General features: G+C 36.6%; 1 long non-coding RNA gene across 1 annotated transcript in view; it reads left to right on the forward strand.

Annotated features, from left to right (window-relative positions):
* The first annotated feature begins 80 nt into the window (after positions 1-80).
* The window catches only part of LOC144283581 (uncharacterized), a 56,473-nt gene continuing 39,655 nt past the window's right edge, over positions 81-16,898 (forward strand). Inside the window, exon 1 of the long non-coding RNA XR_013352130.1 lies at positions 81-287. This is a non-coding gene — a long non-coding RNA (uncharacterized LOC144283581). The remainder of the gene's footprint in view (positions 288-16,898) is intronic.

The raw sequence follows: 16,898 nt of genomic DNA on the forward strand, positions 1-16,898 counted from the left end.
GGAATCCTGGCCCTGCTTTATAATTGTGACTTGACTTTGCTTTATGACTGAATAGAGCTGACACTGTGGAAAGACACAGGTCGTGCTGTGGGTCTCCACAGTGCACTCATGACACATCTTCTCCATCTTGACTTCTTGACTTGACTTCTTGGAGCTTCTCTACTGAATTTAGTAGTGATCCACCTTAGACCATGTAGACAAGACCTTCGTTTGAAGAAGGGCAGAAAATGGAATGCACTTGGGACCCTATCACATCAAGCCTGGATTACATAACTTTAGGCTATTAGGTAAAAAAGAAGTGAGCTTTTCTCTTGTAAATTAATCCATTATTTGTTATATTTGATATAGCAGCAGAATCTATATTCTATTAAAAAAAACTTTCATGATTCTGGTTAAACACTTTCAAAAATATGTATTTCTACTCTTCTCAGAAAGGGACTTCCTTTAAAATCCCCATTCCTACTTAATCAATTATTCTAAACCTCTTGTAATCAAAACAGGGGATCTCTACTGTGCATGACTCCTAGATGTCTCTCTAATTATAATATGGAAGTAAAATAGTTAGTTAACAACTCTGAGTTGCTTACTATGTGATAGGTACTATGCTAGTTACTTCAAACCTATGAACACATTCAGTCCACACAGCAATCCTGTGATAGAAAAGCTATAATTATCTTCATTACAAATCTTTTGACCAAGATCACATAGCTTGTAAGTATTTGAACCAATATTCAAATCCAAAGAGTTGAAGCCTGAAGACGCCAGATCTTACAGACTCTTTAAGGGCCAACTGTGTACATTCCTCTCACCTTTATATTCAGCTTGAGTGAAGTCAGGTTCGTTACTCAATATGTGTCATGGTGGGAATATTTATATCTCAGAAATCGGGAAATGTAACAAATCAGAGGTGTTTTGTTTCTTGGTTTCCTTTGGAGAACTGCAAACCACTTATTTAAAAAAGCAGAAAAAATCGTCTAAAATTTTATATTCAAAAATGATCATATTCTGGCTGGAGATACTAACATCTGAGTATAATTACAGCACAGGATAATATAAGAATATTATAAAAATTATACAGAATTGAGGGAACAATTTAGTTTAAGTACGCCGGAAAAAAAAAAAAAAAAAAAAAAAAAGACAACGGAAAAGTGGCATCTGAGCTAGACTTTAGTTCAAATATGATGAAGAGCTGGTATTAAATTTTCTGTGTGATTGTGATAGAATGATTGAATATAAGGGAAATCTTCAATTCTGTTTGTTCTTACATATTAAGATGTGTGACAAACTTAACTTTCCACTTAAGAGAGTGGTTATCTGTGCTTTATACGTATCGAGTACCTTGATAAGGTTTCTTGCTCATAAATATCTTCATCACTTCCTGATAGTTTCAACTTTAAAGATTAATTTCTAGAGTACTGAAGATTCCTCTTATTAAAATGCAAATATATCTGGAAGTCATTTTAATAGAACATCTTATCAGTTATTGGTTCTGAAGCTCTGACTGATTGGTAGTCCACAGAACTAGCCTCCTTGACCCTGGACTGTAAATTCAAGATAATCAGCACTTTAGAAATAATCATGACCTTGGTTTAGTATGGAAAGGGAAACTTCAATCAATACTTTAATGTCTCACCTTTTTTTTTGGTCTCATTTCTAATCACTAATTCAAAGTACTTAAGTCCAATGGCATTTCTCCTTGTCAAGCTTACATAGAACAGTTTATACATTCGGTAATGAAGTAAATTCCATAGCAACAATATGTATTTTAGACTTCATATATTTTGTGTTTACCTGATTAATAAGTTAGTTTTCAGTGATGACACTCAGTCTTGATATTTCTTAATATTTACCTGAAATACACGGCCAGTAGATTGTTATCATGTTTTGCTTTGACCGGTCTTACTCTGATTGCCATGTTTCCTTCCGCTGGTCTGTGACTTGGATCTTATTTCTGTTAGCTTGCTGAAAGTTGAAAAGTTGATTCCTAGCTTGCTGACCTGAGCGTCTGTACATTGCCTACTTCTGAATTTGCCATTACCATGGTCCTTCAACTCTTGGGACATACTCATTCTTTGCTGGACTTTCCAGAGGGTAATTTATCCACTTCTCAGCAGTCATCAAACCAGTGAGACCTACCCTCCATCATGTCTTGATTCCTCCTCTACCCTAAAGCTAGTTTTGTGCCTTGGGGCTGGAAGCTGAGTGGCAATTTCAATTTCTTAGCTAAGAAGACCTCCCGTTTTAGTTTTCCCCAGTGCCTACTCAAACCTAAAAAAAAAACATGATATTGGTCAAAGATGCCAGGTAGAGGGAATAAACAGGACAAGTGAATGGGATGGTGATACAGGCAGCAAAAGAATGGAAGTGGAAAGAACTCTTGAAAGCAAAGACCATTTCCTACTTCAAAATTTTGCCTGGTCCTACATTCTGCCGAAAGTACTTTGGAATAATCTGCAGCATGCTGTTTTCTAGATGTTAAACAGCTTCCTCTCACTAGTATGACGGAGGGATGAACAAATATGGACAAATGCCTCTTACCAATGGAGCTGTGCAAGTGTGAAATTGGCCACCTTATACACATAAATGTCATAGCAATATACAGCCTCTCAGTTATTGTGCCTGCATGGTCCAAGAGATACTTGACTTGGGGCTTTTGGTCCAGTGGGCAAAAGCCACTTAAACATTTTGTATTTCAGGTAAATTACTGTAATACCCCAATTCACCTTTTTTTTTTTTTTTAATAGGACTAAAATGAATGAATATGCGCTATTTTTCAATTTGTCTTTTGGTGCAGTCAGAATGGGTTGACTGCCTATGAAATAATTTTTTAGATTCACTAAAAAATGAAAATAAATTTCATAGCAATGGCCTATTGTACACCTTTGCAAGTTTTTATTTTGATGGATCAGAATATTGAACTTTAGAATATTGAGTGGCATTTGCCATTTGCCTCACTGAAAGAGAATAAAATTTGTAATTTTTTTTTCAATCTACTTGTCCTTTATGACATTAAACAATATTTTAAGGGCCAAGAAGTATTTTCAGCTTCAACTTTTTAGGAGACAATAGCAAAGAAGAGAAATTGTTTAACTAGTTTTGTTTCATGTTTGAATGTTTTGAATAGTTTTCCCTGCATTTGTTCAATTTTATGCATCTACCAAATTTTATTCATCCACTTGCCTATTTACGGATACCCAGCTGATTTTAAATCTCAACTACTGAAATTTCATGACAATGGATAGCCTTTTATGAACAACCTCAGAGACCCAGGCAAAATTCCCTCTGGCACCCATACTGAGGAGTAGCCTTGGTAAAATGATAAAATTTACAAATACTTGATTTCCCTAAATGGTGATAGATTTCATTATATAAAAGCTTCACTCTATTGCACTCTTGCCAGCACTACATAAGATTCCCATTATCCCACATTTTTACCAATAATTGGTATTATCAACCATTTAAAACAACTTTTTTTTTTAATCTTTTGCCGATCTGATCGGTAAAGAGTCCTTTCTGTTAATTTTAGTTTTTCTTTCTCTAATTACTAGTAAGGCTAGTCATGTGGATTTCTCCATCTAAAATTTCTGTTTTCTTAAAATTTCTGTTTTCTTAATATTTTATTTCTCCATTTGTACTATATTTATTTCTGTCATTTTGGTTGTTATTGTCGATTTACAGGAGCTCTTTGTATATTTTAAATATTCCATCAATGTTTAGTTATCAAGATATTTTTTATTTATCAAAATATTTCTCTCCCAATCTGTCAGTCACTTTCTATGAGTTTGATGTGCTAGAAATAATTGCTGCTATAGTTTGAATATTTATGTCCCCTCAATATTATTTTGAGATCCTAACCTCCAAAGAAGATGGGATTAGTAAGTGGGGCATTTGGAAGCTGCTTAGGTCCTGAAGGTGGAGCCCTCATGAAGGGGATGAGTGCTCTTTTAAAGAGAACCCAGAGAGTGTGTAAGCCCCTTCCATGATGTGAGGACACGCAGGAAGGCCAGTTATGAACCATTAAGAAGGCCGTCACCAGAAAGCAACCGTGTGAGTGCCTTGACCGTGGACTCCTCAGCCTTAGAACTGTGAGAAATTAGTTTCTCTTTATAAGCCACTCAACTTGTTGTATTTTGTTAGCAGTCCAGACAGATGGAAACATTTGTCTTTGTGGACCTTTGCTGATGTCTTCTGTGAAAGCATGTTGACCTGACCTGTCATACAGGTTACTTTTAGTAGCAGAGAAGCAGAAGCTACAGAAAAAGCACCAGAAGGAGAGGTTGAGAAAGAAAAGCCAGAGACAAGTTAGTTCAGAAGCAAAGAAGTAGATTCACTAAAGGAAGGATGGTACATGAAGAGGTGCGTGAGGCTGACTGCCTGACCACAGGCTCATAGGTGGTGTTAGGAGTTAGTTGGACAGTTAGGGTGTCAAGGCCAGGTCCCCAGCAAGGAAATGTGGAGTCAGGGCAGCTCCAATAAACCAGCACTGACATCCTGTTTTGCAGTTTAGAGAGGACCACACTAGTACCCAGCTTTGCAGCCTTTGCAGATACGACTTCTGCAGAACAGCCTAAAATAAGAAAATTAACCATAAAGTACCTGTCACTCTTATAGGCAAGGGGCAGTTAAGACCTCAGATCCCAGATGTCAGCAAAAAAGAACTATCAGCACTTGGACATTAACCTAATAGGTAGACAGATATGTGACCAAAGCCCTGATTGGCACGACTCAGCACACCCTGATGGCTTAAGGAAACTTTACCTGTTCATTCTTCGAAGAGGTGTGATCAAGAACCTGGGCACAAAGGGGACACACATTGCCACTGGATCACTGGAGTTTCTACTTGATATGAATACCCGTGAGTGAGGTTACACTTCTTGAATCTGCTGAATGAATCTCTTGTTTTCTAGCTTTTCTATGATTTACAATAAGATATCAACAGAAGTAACCAAAATCTGTATCTCTTCTTTATAATTTGAAGGAAGTGAAGTACAAAACTCTACACCCCAGAGCTATGTCTCCACCACCACACAACAGGCGTGTTTTATGTGACACGATACACTCCTTTATAATTGTTAGAACCTTCAGGAGAATTCAAGACCAAAAGAAATCGACTTTGATGGGCTCAGAAAAGTGAATTAGCCAATTAGAATGCATTAGTATGTTTCTCAGAATTTAATTCTCAATCAACTATATAATATCAGACCTATGTAATACAGCAGATTGTTTTCTTCTTTTTAGGAATTTGCATAGGATTTCTGGCAATCAATTTTAAGGTTCTATCCTTATATCCAAGGACGTGACACTCATAGCAATCATAAATACAAAATTGCAGCTGGCAGTGGAGTCTATTATGTGCCACAGACTCTCTTAGAACAATTGTTTATTAACACATTTGATAGAGTGGAGGCAAAGCAATAGCTTGCAGTGTGATTTTTTAAATCCAGAATCTTCTACTTACGTTTAAACTTAATGAACTCTTTGGAACTAATTGACTTATATCACTAAACATCACATCATAATGACAGCCTCATTGGAATAGACTCTCTACAGAAAGTTGTTTCAGACTTCCCAAGGCATCTTTGGAGCTATCAGTAGTCACAAATTCAGTTTAAATGGAACTTAGTTATTGAACAACATCAACAACAACAACAACAACAACAACAAAATATATATAGCTAAAAAATAAACCTTGTCAGATAGTTCACATTTGAAGAAGAGTTTATGAATCAAAGTAAACACGATTTTTTAAAACTAATATTGAAAAGTCAGTTGGCTACACCCATGCTTTTGGCACAAGACTCTAATATTTATGAAAGCTACTAGAGCATTGTGAATATGAAGTAGCACCAAGATCCAGATCCTGCAGCTCCTTATGTCCCTAATATCTTGGGGTTAGGGGAAGGCCTTTGTACAAGTGGCTTTGACAGTTCGGAGGCTATAACAGAAGATCATAAATTGGAGCACTTAAATAGAAATTTATTTCTCAGTTCTGGAGGTTGGTAAGTCCTAGGTCAAGGTGCCAGCAGATCCAGCATCTGGTGAGAACACTCTGAGTTGGGAGAGCTGTCTTCTTATTTTAATTTCACATGGTGGAAAGAAAGATTCTTTCTTTTCTTTCTTTCTTTCTTTCTCTTTCTTTCTTTCTTTCTTTCTTTCTTTCTTTCTTTCTTTCTTCTTTCTTTTCTTCTTTCTTCTTTCTTTCTTTTCTTCTTTCTTTTCTTTCTTTCTTTCTTTCTTTCTTTCTTTCTTTCTTTCTTTCTTTCTTTCCTTCCTTCCTTCCTTCCTTCCTTCTTTTCTTTCTTCTTCTTAAGACAGAATCACATTTTATTTTTATTTTTTTTAATTTTAATTCTCATCTCTTTCATTTATTATCAGAACATCAATCCCACTCAGAAGGGCTCCACCTAATTACTTCTCAAGGGCCTTACCTCTTAATATCATTACACTAGCAGTTAGTATCCAATCTATTAATTTTGGTGTTGGAGGCAACACAAACATTCAGTTCATGCAATAGAGCTAATTATCAGATGACCATCAATGATGCTACTGCAGATGCCCAAATTATATTAGTTCATTGAAAAATAGAGTTAATCATATACAATTCCATATACTATTTCCCTGGAGATCCTGATTGATTCAAGATGTTTAATATGCTCTATTAGTAAGATTAGTAAGATAATTGAGTGGTAAAAGAAAAATATATACAATATAAACCACCAATGTTTTGCACTACTTTATCCATGCTTCTCTTATTCTCCCCACTGAGTTAAAACACTACTCATCGATGTAAAAGAAAGAAACAAATTAAACATTTTGTAGAGACACTTCAATATTATACATATATATAAGAAACATCAGTTTCCTTTAAAAAGTTATTTAAAGCTAAGGTCCTTCATTACCAGAGAAAGGACATATTTTAGGATTCGAATTCTCAGCATGAGAAGGCTGCCCAAATGTCCAATACTTATTGGTGTGCAGGTGCAGCTTTAACTGTTCCATACCAGAGTGGTTCTCACAACTGGTGCTCCTCACTTTAGTGTGTTTGTATGATACTGACTCAGGAAATGGTAGATGTTATTGAAAGACTGACTGCTTAGTCTAATGAAGAATAGCCTTATATACAAAGCAAAACAAAAATCATCAGACCAGCTCTTGTGCTGTTATTTGAGTCAAGATCAAAGATAAGGCAAAGATTAAATATGTCCTTGGGTCATCAGCAAAACCTAAGAACTAACTTTTTAAAAAATTATGTGAACAAGGGTTCTTTTTTCTTCACAACCTCGCCAACATTTCTTATTTCTTGTCTTTTGATTCCAGCCACTCTGACAGGTGTCAGGTATCATCTCATTGTGGCTTTGATTTGCATTTCCTTGGTGATTAGTGATGTTGAACATCTTTTCACGTGTCTGTTGGCAAATTGTATGTCTTCTTTGTAAAACACCATGGAGGTTCCTCAAAAAAGTAAATCTCCTCCCCTTTAAAAAAAGAATTGATAATTTATATTTTATTTCAGTTATATTATAGGATTTTCCAGGAATTATTTATAATAATGCCTTAGCTAAAAGATTTTTATTGTGATGTTATTAAAAAGTCCAGAAGAGATTTTAGTTCCTATGAGAATAGTTGTTATAATTTGTTCAGATTTTTAAAAATCTTTTCATGGAGCAAAGCAATGAAGACTTAAAATTTCATATTAAATATTCTCATCTGTCCTAAAAAAAAAATTATGATTGTGCCAGAGTCCTCAAGATAATATGAATTGATTTTAATCTGAAATGTTTACTGTGCTTATCCTGGCTCACTTTGCCACGTATGTGTTATTGGGCACTATCTTAGGCACCGTATGACAACAGGACCATTAGATTGCCAAATACATACAGGAAGGAAAGGAGTAATGTTACATTCTAAAATTCCTATACTATCTACTTTATAAACAATATTGTAATAATCTCTCAGGGTGGCTAAAATATTTAGTTTAAGAAGCTGTGATTCTAGGGACACCTGGGTGGCTCAGTGATTGAGCGTCTGCCTTTAGCTCAGGGCGTGACCCCAGGATCCCAGGATCGAGTCCCCCATTGGCCTCCCCACAGGGAGCCTGCTCCTTCAACTGCCTGTGTCTCTGTGTCTCTCTCTGTGTCTCTCATGAATAAATAAAATCTGAAAAAAAAAGTTGTGATTCTTTTTATACAACAGATCTCTTTTAATGCAGCAGATGTTTGCTTCTTTTTAGAAATTTGCATAGAATTTCAAATTTGAGCCACCCAGGCTCTCAGAAGTTGTGATTCTAGGGAGCTCTGGAATGTACATCTCATTTTCCCTCTTGAACAAAAGTCTAGTTTTGGTTCCCCCACCCCTTCTTGATCCCAGTTGAAAAATGATAAGGAATCAGAGTGAAGTCCTTCAGTAATTTTTATCAGTAAGAAACTATTATGCTGAAACATTCATATGCTGCCTTCTTACCATTGCCACAAGTGCCACAATGTATTTGTAATCAGATAAAGTTGGGACGTGTGTCATTCATTACTGCATTTGTATTGGGCATCTACATTAGATGGGTGATAGGAATAAACAGTGGCCAAAAACTTGCTCTATTTCTATCCTGGAATAATTGAAAATGCAGTGGGAGAGTATCCTGGAATGAATATTGTTTCCCCCAGATTTATGTCAAAACAGATGTGAATTTATTTGGAAGTAGGATCTTTGCAGATGCAATTGGTGAAAATGAGGTCATACTGGATTATAGTGAGCCCTAAGTTCCACCAGTAGTGTCCTTATGAGAAGGCTATGTGAAGATACATAGCAAAGAAGGTCATGTGATAATGGAGGCAATAAAGTGGTACATCTACACACCAATGGATGCCAAAGGTTGCCAGCAATGCACATCAAGTTAGGAGAGAAGCATGGAGCAATGTTATGGACTAGATATTTCTATATCCCCTCATAATTCATATGTTGAAATCCTAACCCCCAATGAGATAGTATTTGGAAGAGGGTCTTGGGGAAGTAATTAGGTTTAGATAAGGTCATGGAAGTGTCATCCAAATGACAAGAGCATTGTTTTTATAAGAAGAGAAAGGCATTAGTCTTCCTATCATGTGAGGCTATAGCAAGAAGATCACAGTCTGCAAAAAAGGAAGAGTATTCTCACTAGACAAGAGGTTGGCCAGCTCCTTGAACTTAAACTTTGTAGCCTCCAGAACTGTGAGAAATACATTTCTGTTGTTTAAATCACCTTTTATGATATTCTGTTGTAACTGTCCTAACCAAGACAGACACTGGCACTGAGAAGTGAGTGTCTGTTTGAAAGCAGAAAATGTGAAAGCAGCTTTGAAAAAGGGTAATGAGTAGAAGCTGGAAAAAAAATTGAGATGCATGCTAGGAAAAGCTGAGATTGCCATGGAGTGACTTTTAAAAGTGACTCTGATGAGAGTTTTTTTCTAAGGAGGTGTTGTAGGAGTGGCTTGGTTCCTAGTAAAATGCAAGAAGAAGGAAAGGAATTGAAGAAGGAACTGTTCAACAAAGAATGAGAACTTAGAGATTTGGAAAATTTGTATCCAATCCATATTGCAAGAAATTCTTATTTGCAAGGATTTGCAAAATCTTGCAGAGAAAGCATTCTCTCTCTCTCTCTCTCTCTCTTTAAAGATTTATTTACTTATTTGAGAGAGAGCAAGAGCATGAGCTGGAGAGGCAAAGGGAGAGGAAGAAAGAATCTCAAGCAGACTGCACCAAGTGGCAGGATGCAGGGCTCCATCTCACGACCCTGAGATCACAGCCCTGAGATCATGCCTTGAGCCAAAACCAAGAGCTTAAGGCTTAACAGAACTATGCCACCCAGGTGCCCCAAGAAAGCATATTCTGACGAGAGCATCAAGGGTGTGGCTGTGCAAACATTTAGGGGATTAGTATGGATGTGACCCACGAATGTCATGAGCAACCCTAGCAGGAATGGAAAGGTATTGAACTGAATGGAAAGGTATTGAGATAGATTGAAAGAAGGCTGTCACACTTAGACTTTCCAGGACAAGGTGCTAAGATTATTGTTAGGAGTTAGTTGGATAGGTAGTCAGAGCCAGAGCCTCCAGCAAGAAAATACGGAGTCAGGACAGCTAAAATAAAATAGCACCAACATCCTGTTTCATAGCTAAGGCAGGACTGCACTAGTATTCTCTTTTGCAGCCTTTGCAGAAATGACTTCTACGAAACGTCCTAAAATAAGATACTTAAACACAGAAGCATATGTCACTCTCACAGACAAGGGGCAGTTAAGACTTCAGCCCCCAGATGTCAGAAAAATTACATATATTATTTTCAATAATCTCTAGGCTCATATTTTATGTAGAATTGCAATATTTTAAAATAGTAATTCTCAATTATCTCTTTTATTGCTTCTTATTTCAGTGACACAACCAGAATGACACAAATCAATGAAAAAATAGAAAATGAAAAAAAAAAAATAGAAAATGATGAGACTATAGACAAATTTTTAAAGTTCTAGGCTAGCTCTAAAACCCATGTAACTTATTTAGATGATATGTTTGAATATTAAACGTGCAAAAATTGCCTGATTTATTTTCAATTTGGTGTCTAATTTCAATTGAGAAAAATAGTGCCAGAGAAACTTTATGAGTTAGCTATAATTATCTAATTTATTTTATTAGCTGAATATGACTGTGGAAAATTTAAATAAGACACTTAAAATAGTTACTCTAAAAATATAACAAATTAGCATGACAAATAGCTTTTCTACAGCTAGGCAGGGTGGCTGCCAGAAGGACTTCCTTTCCTGTAGAAGGATTTTCCCAAGAAGTTGTTCGTTTCCAACTAAATTCTGTGCATTTGAGCAAACTTTGGTTGTTTTTCATCAATAAAAACAGACATGTATACTTTATTTCAAATTGTCACAGTCTCATGGTTTCCTAATTGATGTATTTTAGTTTATAGAAGCAGTAGAAATAAAGTCGGAAGAAGGTCAACTTTTTCTCACTCTTGGTTAAGAAATTACTGAGACTTGTTAGTTTTTCTGTGACTTGAAGGTATTCAATCCCATGGGGTTAAGGCCACATTTATTAAAATTGATTTTTATGAATAAAAAAAATTAAATAGGGCATAAATCCAAACATTTTCAGAGATCTTTCAAAAAATAAAAAGAAAAAGAAAGAAGAGCTAAGAAAGACACATACAAAAGGTAAGGAATAATAGATAAATCCACCTAAAATAGAGGTCTACAAGAAAACTGGAGAACAGAGAACACGAGATAATTTAATATCATAAATTTATATTATATATAAATAGGGAAAAATATAATCAAATCCATCAGAGCCATCTCCAGAGCCCATTATGAGCACAGACTCAAGTGGAGTCTTGGTGAAAAGAAAAGGCAAAAGTCTAATATATAACAGATAAATACATCTCAGCAAGAGAACAGCTTGCCATGCACTGGGAAATACTGGGATCACAATCAAGAACTGATAGATCAAAGGACCAGCTTCTGAGAAATCCAAAGGCAAGTTCTTGAAGCGCACAAGAACAGAAGCAGCATGTTGCTTGGAATGAGGAGACCAGGATAGGACTTGGATGCTGTATCCCTTTGATATGTAAAGAACAGTTATTAAATAATAGAAATTAAGATTAAGAAAGGAAATTCAATTACAAGGTTAGAAGGTGTACCAACCTTCCTAAAGAAAGGTGCCCTTGAATAAAACAACCACAACAAAAAGCTAGTCATTTACTAGCTTAAGTTGGGTTTCCTAGATGAAATGGGCCCAAATGAGAATCCCTGTGCAAGTGAGATGTGAAATGAGTGGTCCCAGGATAAACTGGAAGGAAAAAGCTTCAGAGCACTGGAAGGAGACAGGAAGAAAAGCATGATCAGGAAGGGGAAGATGTTAAGCAAGGCTGTAGTTTCAAGTGATGTTCATATTCATCCCATCCTACAGGAACTCTGGTGCATAAATGAACCATAAACTTATTGTATCCCTTGAGGGTACTGGTTTGCTTGCTGTAGGTCTTCACAGATCGGTCATTGGGTTAGCACGGGGAAATGGCAATTTCCAGGTGATACAGCTCCAGTTATCCGAGAGCAAGCCCCTTGGAGAAATTTGAAAGTGTGAGGTATAAGCAGCAATACCCACAGCGCCTAAGGGAGGATGCACCCAATCAGCAAAGAGATTCTATGATATCTAAGCAGAGCACCGAGAATGGCTACTGCAGCCAAATCCCTGACCACTCTCTACATAAAAGTGTATTGAGACATTTGAATATAAACAGGAAGTAAAAACTAATAGAAGATAGATCGAAATATTTTAGCTGATGAAAATGCTTTCCATCAAACAACAAAAAGCAGAAGAAAACTATGACCACAACACTTGAATAGAATTAAATATCGTTTATCAGGCACTTACAGATAAGAAAAAGTAATTGAACACATGAATCAAAGTTTATAACATAAGTGGAAAAAACCCTCAGAATCTGTGAAATGAGAGCCCATTTAGACTCAGGAAAAGAAATGGGAGAAAGAGAAAAAGTAACTTTAGAAAAATTAAATTATAAGGTGTCAGAATAAAATACATTTGACTGAAGATATAATAATGAAAAATTACATGAAAATATCTCTGAGAACAAAATGAAATAAATAAAAAGGTGAAAAGATTCAGACAAGGCAATTGATGCAGAGAACAGGAAAGACAGTCTGTTGTACATATAATTTTAGTTCTTAAAAAGCAAAAATAATGAGGCAGATGTAATACTTAAAACTTTAGTTCACAAAAAAATTCTGGAAATAAATGACTCAATTTGAAAAATCACCATATACCTGAGACAAAAATGTACTAGAACAGAAAGTTATGAGAAACAGACTAATAAAACTATTAGACTTCAAACATTAAGAAAAAAAATTGACCAAGTTGCAAAAGAAAGGACACTGGATTTTCTTCAACTTCTCAGTCATATTTTAAAAGCAACCAAATGTGGGCCAAGGATTTTATAGTGAGCTACGTTGTTCTTAAAGTATCAAGTACATAGGAAAATAGCTTTAAATATACAAGAGCTCAAGGAAGACTGTCTCAGGAGGCATTCCTAGGAGGAGGAATCGCTGTTAGAGGAGAAGCTTTATTCAAACAAGAGATTATCAAACACCACAAAAGACAAAGAAGTAGACTTGGACAAATGAAGATATAATTTTAATTTAAGTACGTTGATTTCACATCACGAAATGCCAAAATAATAAATAAATTTCACGTCACAAAATGCCAAATAAATTTGGAATGGGTTTTGCTTCAGAGCTAGAAAAGTGTATTCTAAAGTTTAAATTTAAAAAATAAATAAATAAATAAATAAATAAATAATAACATGCTACTAGCATAACACAGAAGGAACTGGGGGAAAAAGAAGCATTGAAAGAGCTCTGTCCATAGAATTAGTAGATTTTGAACATATTATAAATCCTCAATTTAAAAAAACAAAGTGTAGGGGCACCTGGGTGGCTCAGTGGTTTAGCATCTACCTTTGGTTCAAGTCGTGATCCTGGGGTCATGGGATAGAGTGTCCCTTAAAATATGGGAAACACAAAATCGCACTGTGATCATCTTTCCCAGCTACTAGATTGGACACAGATTGGCAATACCCTGTGAGGAAACAGGGACTCTCTTACACTGATGGGACTTTAAAATAGTGTCTTTCTTTGGAGGGACGTTCAGCAGCATATAGCATTAAGTATGTAAGTATTTATCCATTTACTCAACAATTCTGCTTCTAGGAATTGAATTCCATCAGTTTAAAGCAACAAGAAACTAAAACGACAAACATTATGTATAATGTTAATCATTTTGAAATTAGTTATAATAGCAAAAATGCTGAGAATATCCTTAATTCTCATGCGGAGAGCAGCTGACTCATCTGTCCTTTCTGTACGTCCTTTTGTCCACAATGGCGTACTATGTGTCTTTATTTTATTTATTTATTTATCTACTTACTTATTTACTTATTTATTTTTCTATGTATCTTTTAAAAAGAAAAGAAATATGAATATTTTGTGTTTGTGTGTGTGAAGAGAGAGAGAGAGAGAGAGAGAGAGTTTAATGGTTTAGAATAATGGATTTAGCAGATTTTGACAGACCAGAGATGATAGATTAAATAGATGATAATAGATTGAAGATAGATATACAGATAGGCAGGCAGGTGAATAAATGGATAGACACATGAGTGAATAGATCTATACATCTATATCTATATTTATTTTGATATCTAGAAGGGTGACCAAATGGGCAAAACATGAACCACTGGTGAACCTCAGCAAAAGGTCTAGGCGTATTAGTTGTATTTACTTCAAATCACATGAAACTGCAGATATTTGAGCAGTTTTAACCTATAAAAATAGCAGTTCCATAGAGTTCAGCCGAGGCAGAAGGGATGCTCCTATACTTTTCACCTAGTCCACTGATGTTTTTGTAAATTAAAAACAGTCTTATATGCTTCACCTACCCAATTCTTTCAACTTTTCCACAAACAAAATGTTGCAGACCTTAACAAAAATGCATTTTTCTCAAAAGGTCTGAATATCCTTAACTCTATGGGGGGGAAATAAAGAGGGAAGGGAATCACAGTTGTAAAGGACGGGCTTTGTCCTATGAGTCCTTCGAGCCCTTACCTTGATGTATAAAGGGATGATTCAAAGGAATTAAGGGACATGGGTAAGTTTCTATACTTTGAAAAGTTTATGCAGCTAATAAGTGACAGGAAACTCTTCCCATAGAATCATGAATAGAACACGGTTCTCTATTAATTTTTGTTTGTGGACTGGAAATTAAAGGGCTTGATGATAGAAACCTAAAGCTGAAATGACGTTGGGAAATTTCCGCAGTCATGGACAACCCAACCTGTAACGGCAATCATCTAAATTTTTCTAAATGCGTTCCAAATTCATTTTATGCAGTTTAACTTTTCATCTATTGATCTTAGATTATATCTCACATATTTCTAATATTGAAAGCAAGTCCTTAACTGATGCGTTGTTCTGGGTGAAAAGTGCTCTGGTGCATCCTCACTGGCCGTCTGCTTTCCCGGCCCTTCTTCCTCACTTCACACCTAGGATCCTCAAAGTACACGTCATTGGCCTCTAGTCGGAGAACGGCAGTCTGCTGATCAAACACTCAGTGTCATTTACCATCTGGCAAATTCTTCCATGGCTTACAAAGTACAGTTTCTTTTCTTGTCATCAATTTCTCAGTGTCAGAACTAGATCTTCTAGGAATGGGGAAAAAATATTGCCGTTCGCACGGAATCTCAAGTGTCAAACAGAGAATGTACATTTCAGCCTATTTACCAAACTTGTAAAGTTTTGAGATTCTGGAAATTCTCTTTTAATGTACAGGTGGCTAACTGGTGGGTGGTGCAGTAGGAAAAAGAACAGAAAGAGAAAAGCAAGGTCGTACCATCCAGAACCCAACCCAGACCTTCAGCACTTTCTCCGCATGGTTGGGGTTACTAGAATCTAATAGGTTATATCTAAGGTTGTAAAAAGCCTTACTCAGATAAAAACCCTTACTCTTTTTAACGTTGTTTATATTTAAAAAGCAGAGTATGGCCGGAGATCTATTTCAAATGCAGTAAGCTTCATACTGATTTTGATGTGTCTTGAAGTTGAAAATGATATGCACATTGAGAATCTGCAACTGGCATGTTAATGTTGCATCAGCCAACATGGGCACTCATGATGCAGAGACGCAGGCAAGGGTCAAGACTGGGAAGAAACGTCCTTGCACAAAGCCTTAAAGTCATGGCTCCGGGTAACATGGAGAAAGTTGAGGTAGAGAGACATACAAAAACCTGAATATTATCTTCTTGTAAAGGAACATCCTGGGATGAGGAGGGATTGATCTGAATTTAAAGTTCCTTGCAGAGTGACGGAAGAGGTATTTGATGCATCAAGACATTCTAAGGGAACAGTTGCTCTAAGATAAGTTACAGACTCATGAAAACACAACCATTTCATCCCAGGTGGTTAAAAGGACCCTAGTTCTTGGCTGTGCAGCCAACATGGGCAGTCCCTTGTCTTTAGGAAGCCACTTTTCTCTTGCAGCACATGATTGCTCTAGAGAAGCCTTCGGGAAGTCATGGCTGGTTGCGCGGATCGCTTTGTTATCTGCAGATTTGGGGCTTTTGTGGAGTTCTGGCCTTTTGTCATCATTTGTGTTTGTTTGGCTGCTTTCGGGGCCGGCCCATTGCTGTCTGCCAGGCCCGGTGTTGACAGTGCTCCCTGGCGTTACTCATGTTGGCTGCAGAGTTCACGTTCTCACATATAAGGGTTCTTCTTCCAGGGTAAGACTTGCAACAGCCATGACTAGTTCCTAAAGTATTAAATATGCAAGACTTGAAATTTTAAGGTGATCCATTGACATTAGTTATCAGGAATAGTATTTTTTTTTTAGAAAAGAAACATCAGAACCGACACAATTTTTGTTCCTCTTCAGTTGCTTCCACTGAGTGATAAGGGGATTGTCGGTCCTGGAGAGTCAGCAGCTCTGTGGGAGCAGTCGAGAGGGCCAGGGGAAGCTCTAGTTTTAGGTTCTAAAGAAGCAGCTTCCTTCCTGAGGCATCTCTTATACCCCCAGGAAGCTCCTAAAGTGCTCTTCCTCCTCCAGACCATCGCCCTGGTCGGTGCCCCTGCTCTCCTCATCTCTTAACAGAACTATAGTTCCTCGGGAGCCCAGCTCACACCATGTAGTTGCATCCCTGAGAGATAGAACCTAGACATGTTAATTAATATGAGCTTGGCAATGGACAACCGTTTGATGACTTAACAAGACATTTCAGTACCCTTGTAAAACATTTGATTAGGTCCACAGTTTTCTAAATTACAAGGTAAATGGTCATGCTTTTGAAGAATCCAGAAGAGCTCT

The sequence above is a fragment of the Canis aureus genome, chromosome 14 (genome assembly GCF_053574225.1).
Source record: "Canis aureus isolate CA01 chromosome 14, VMU_Caureus_v.1.0, whole genome shotgun sequence".
Taxonomy (NCBI): domain Eukaryota; kingdom Metazoa; phylum Chordata; class Mammalia; order Carnivora; family Canidae; genus Canis; species Canis aureus.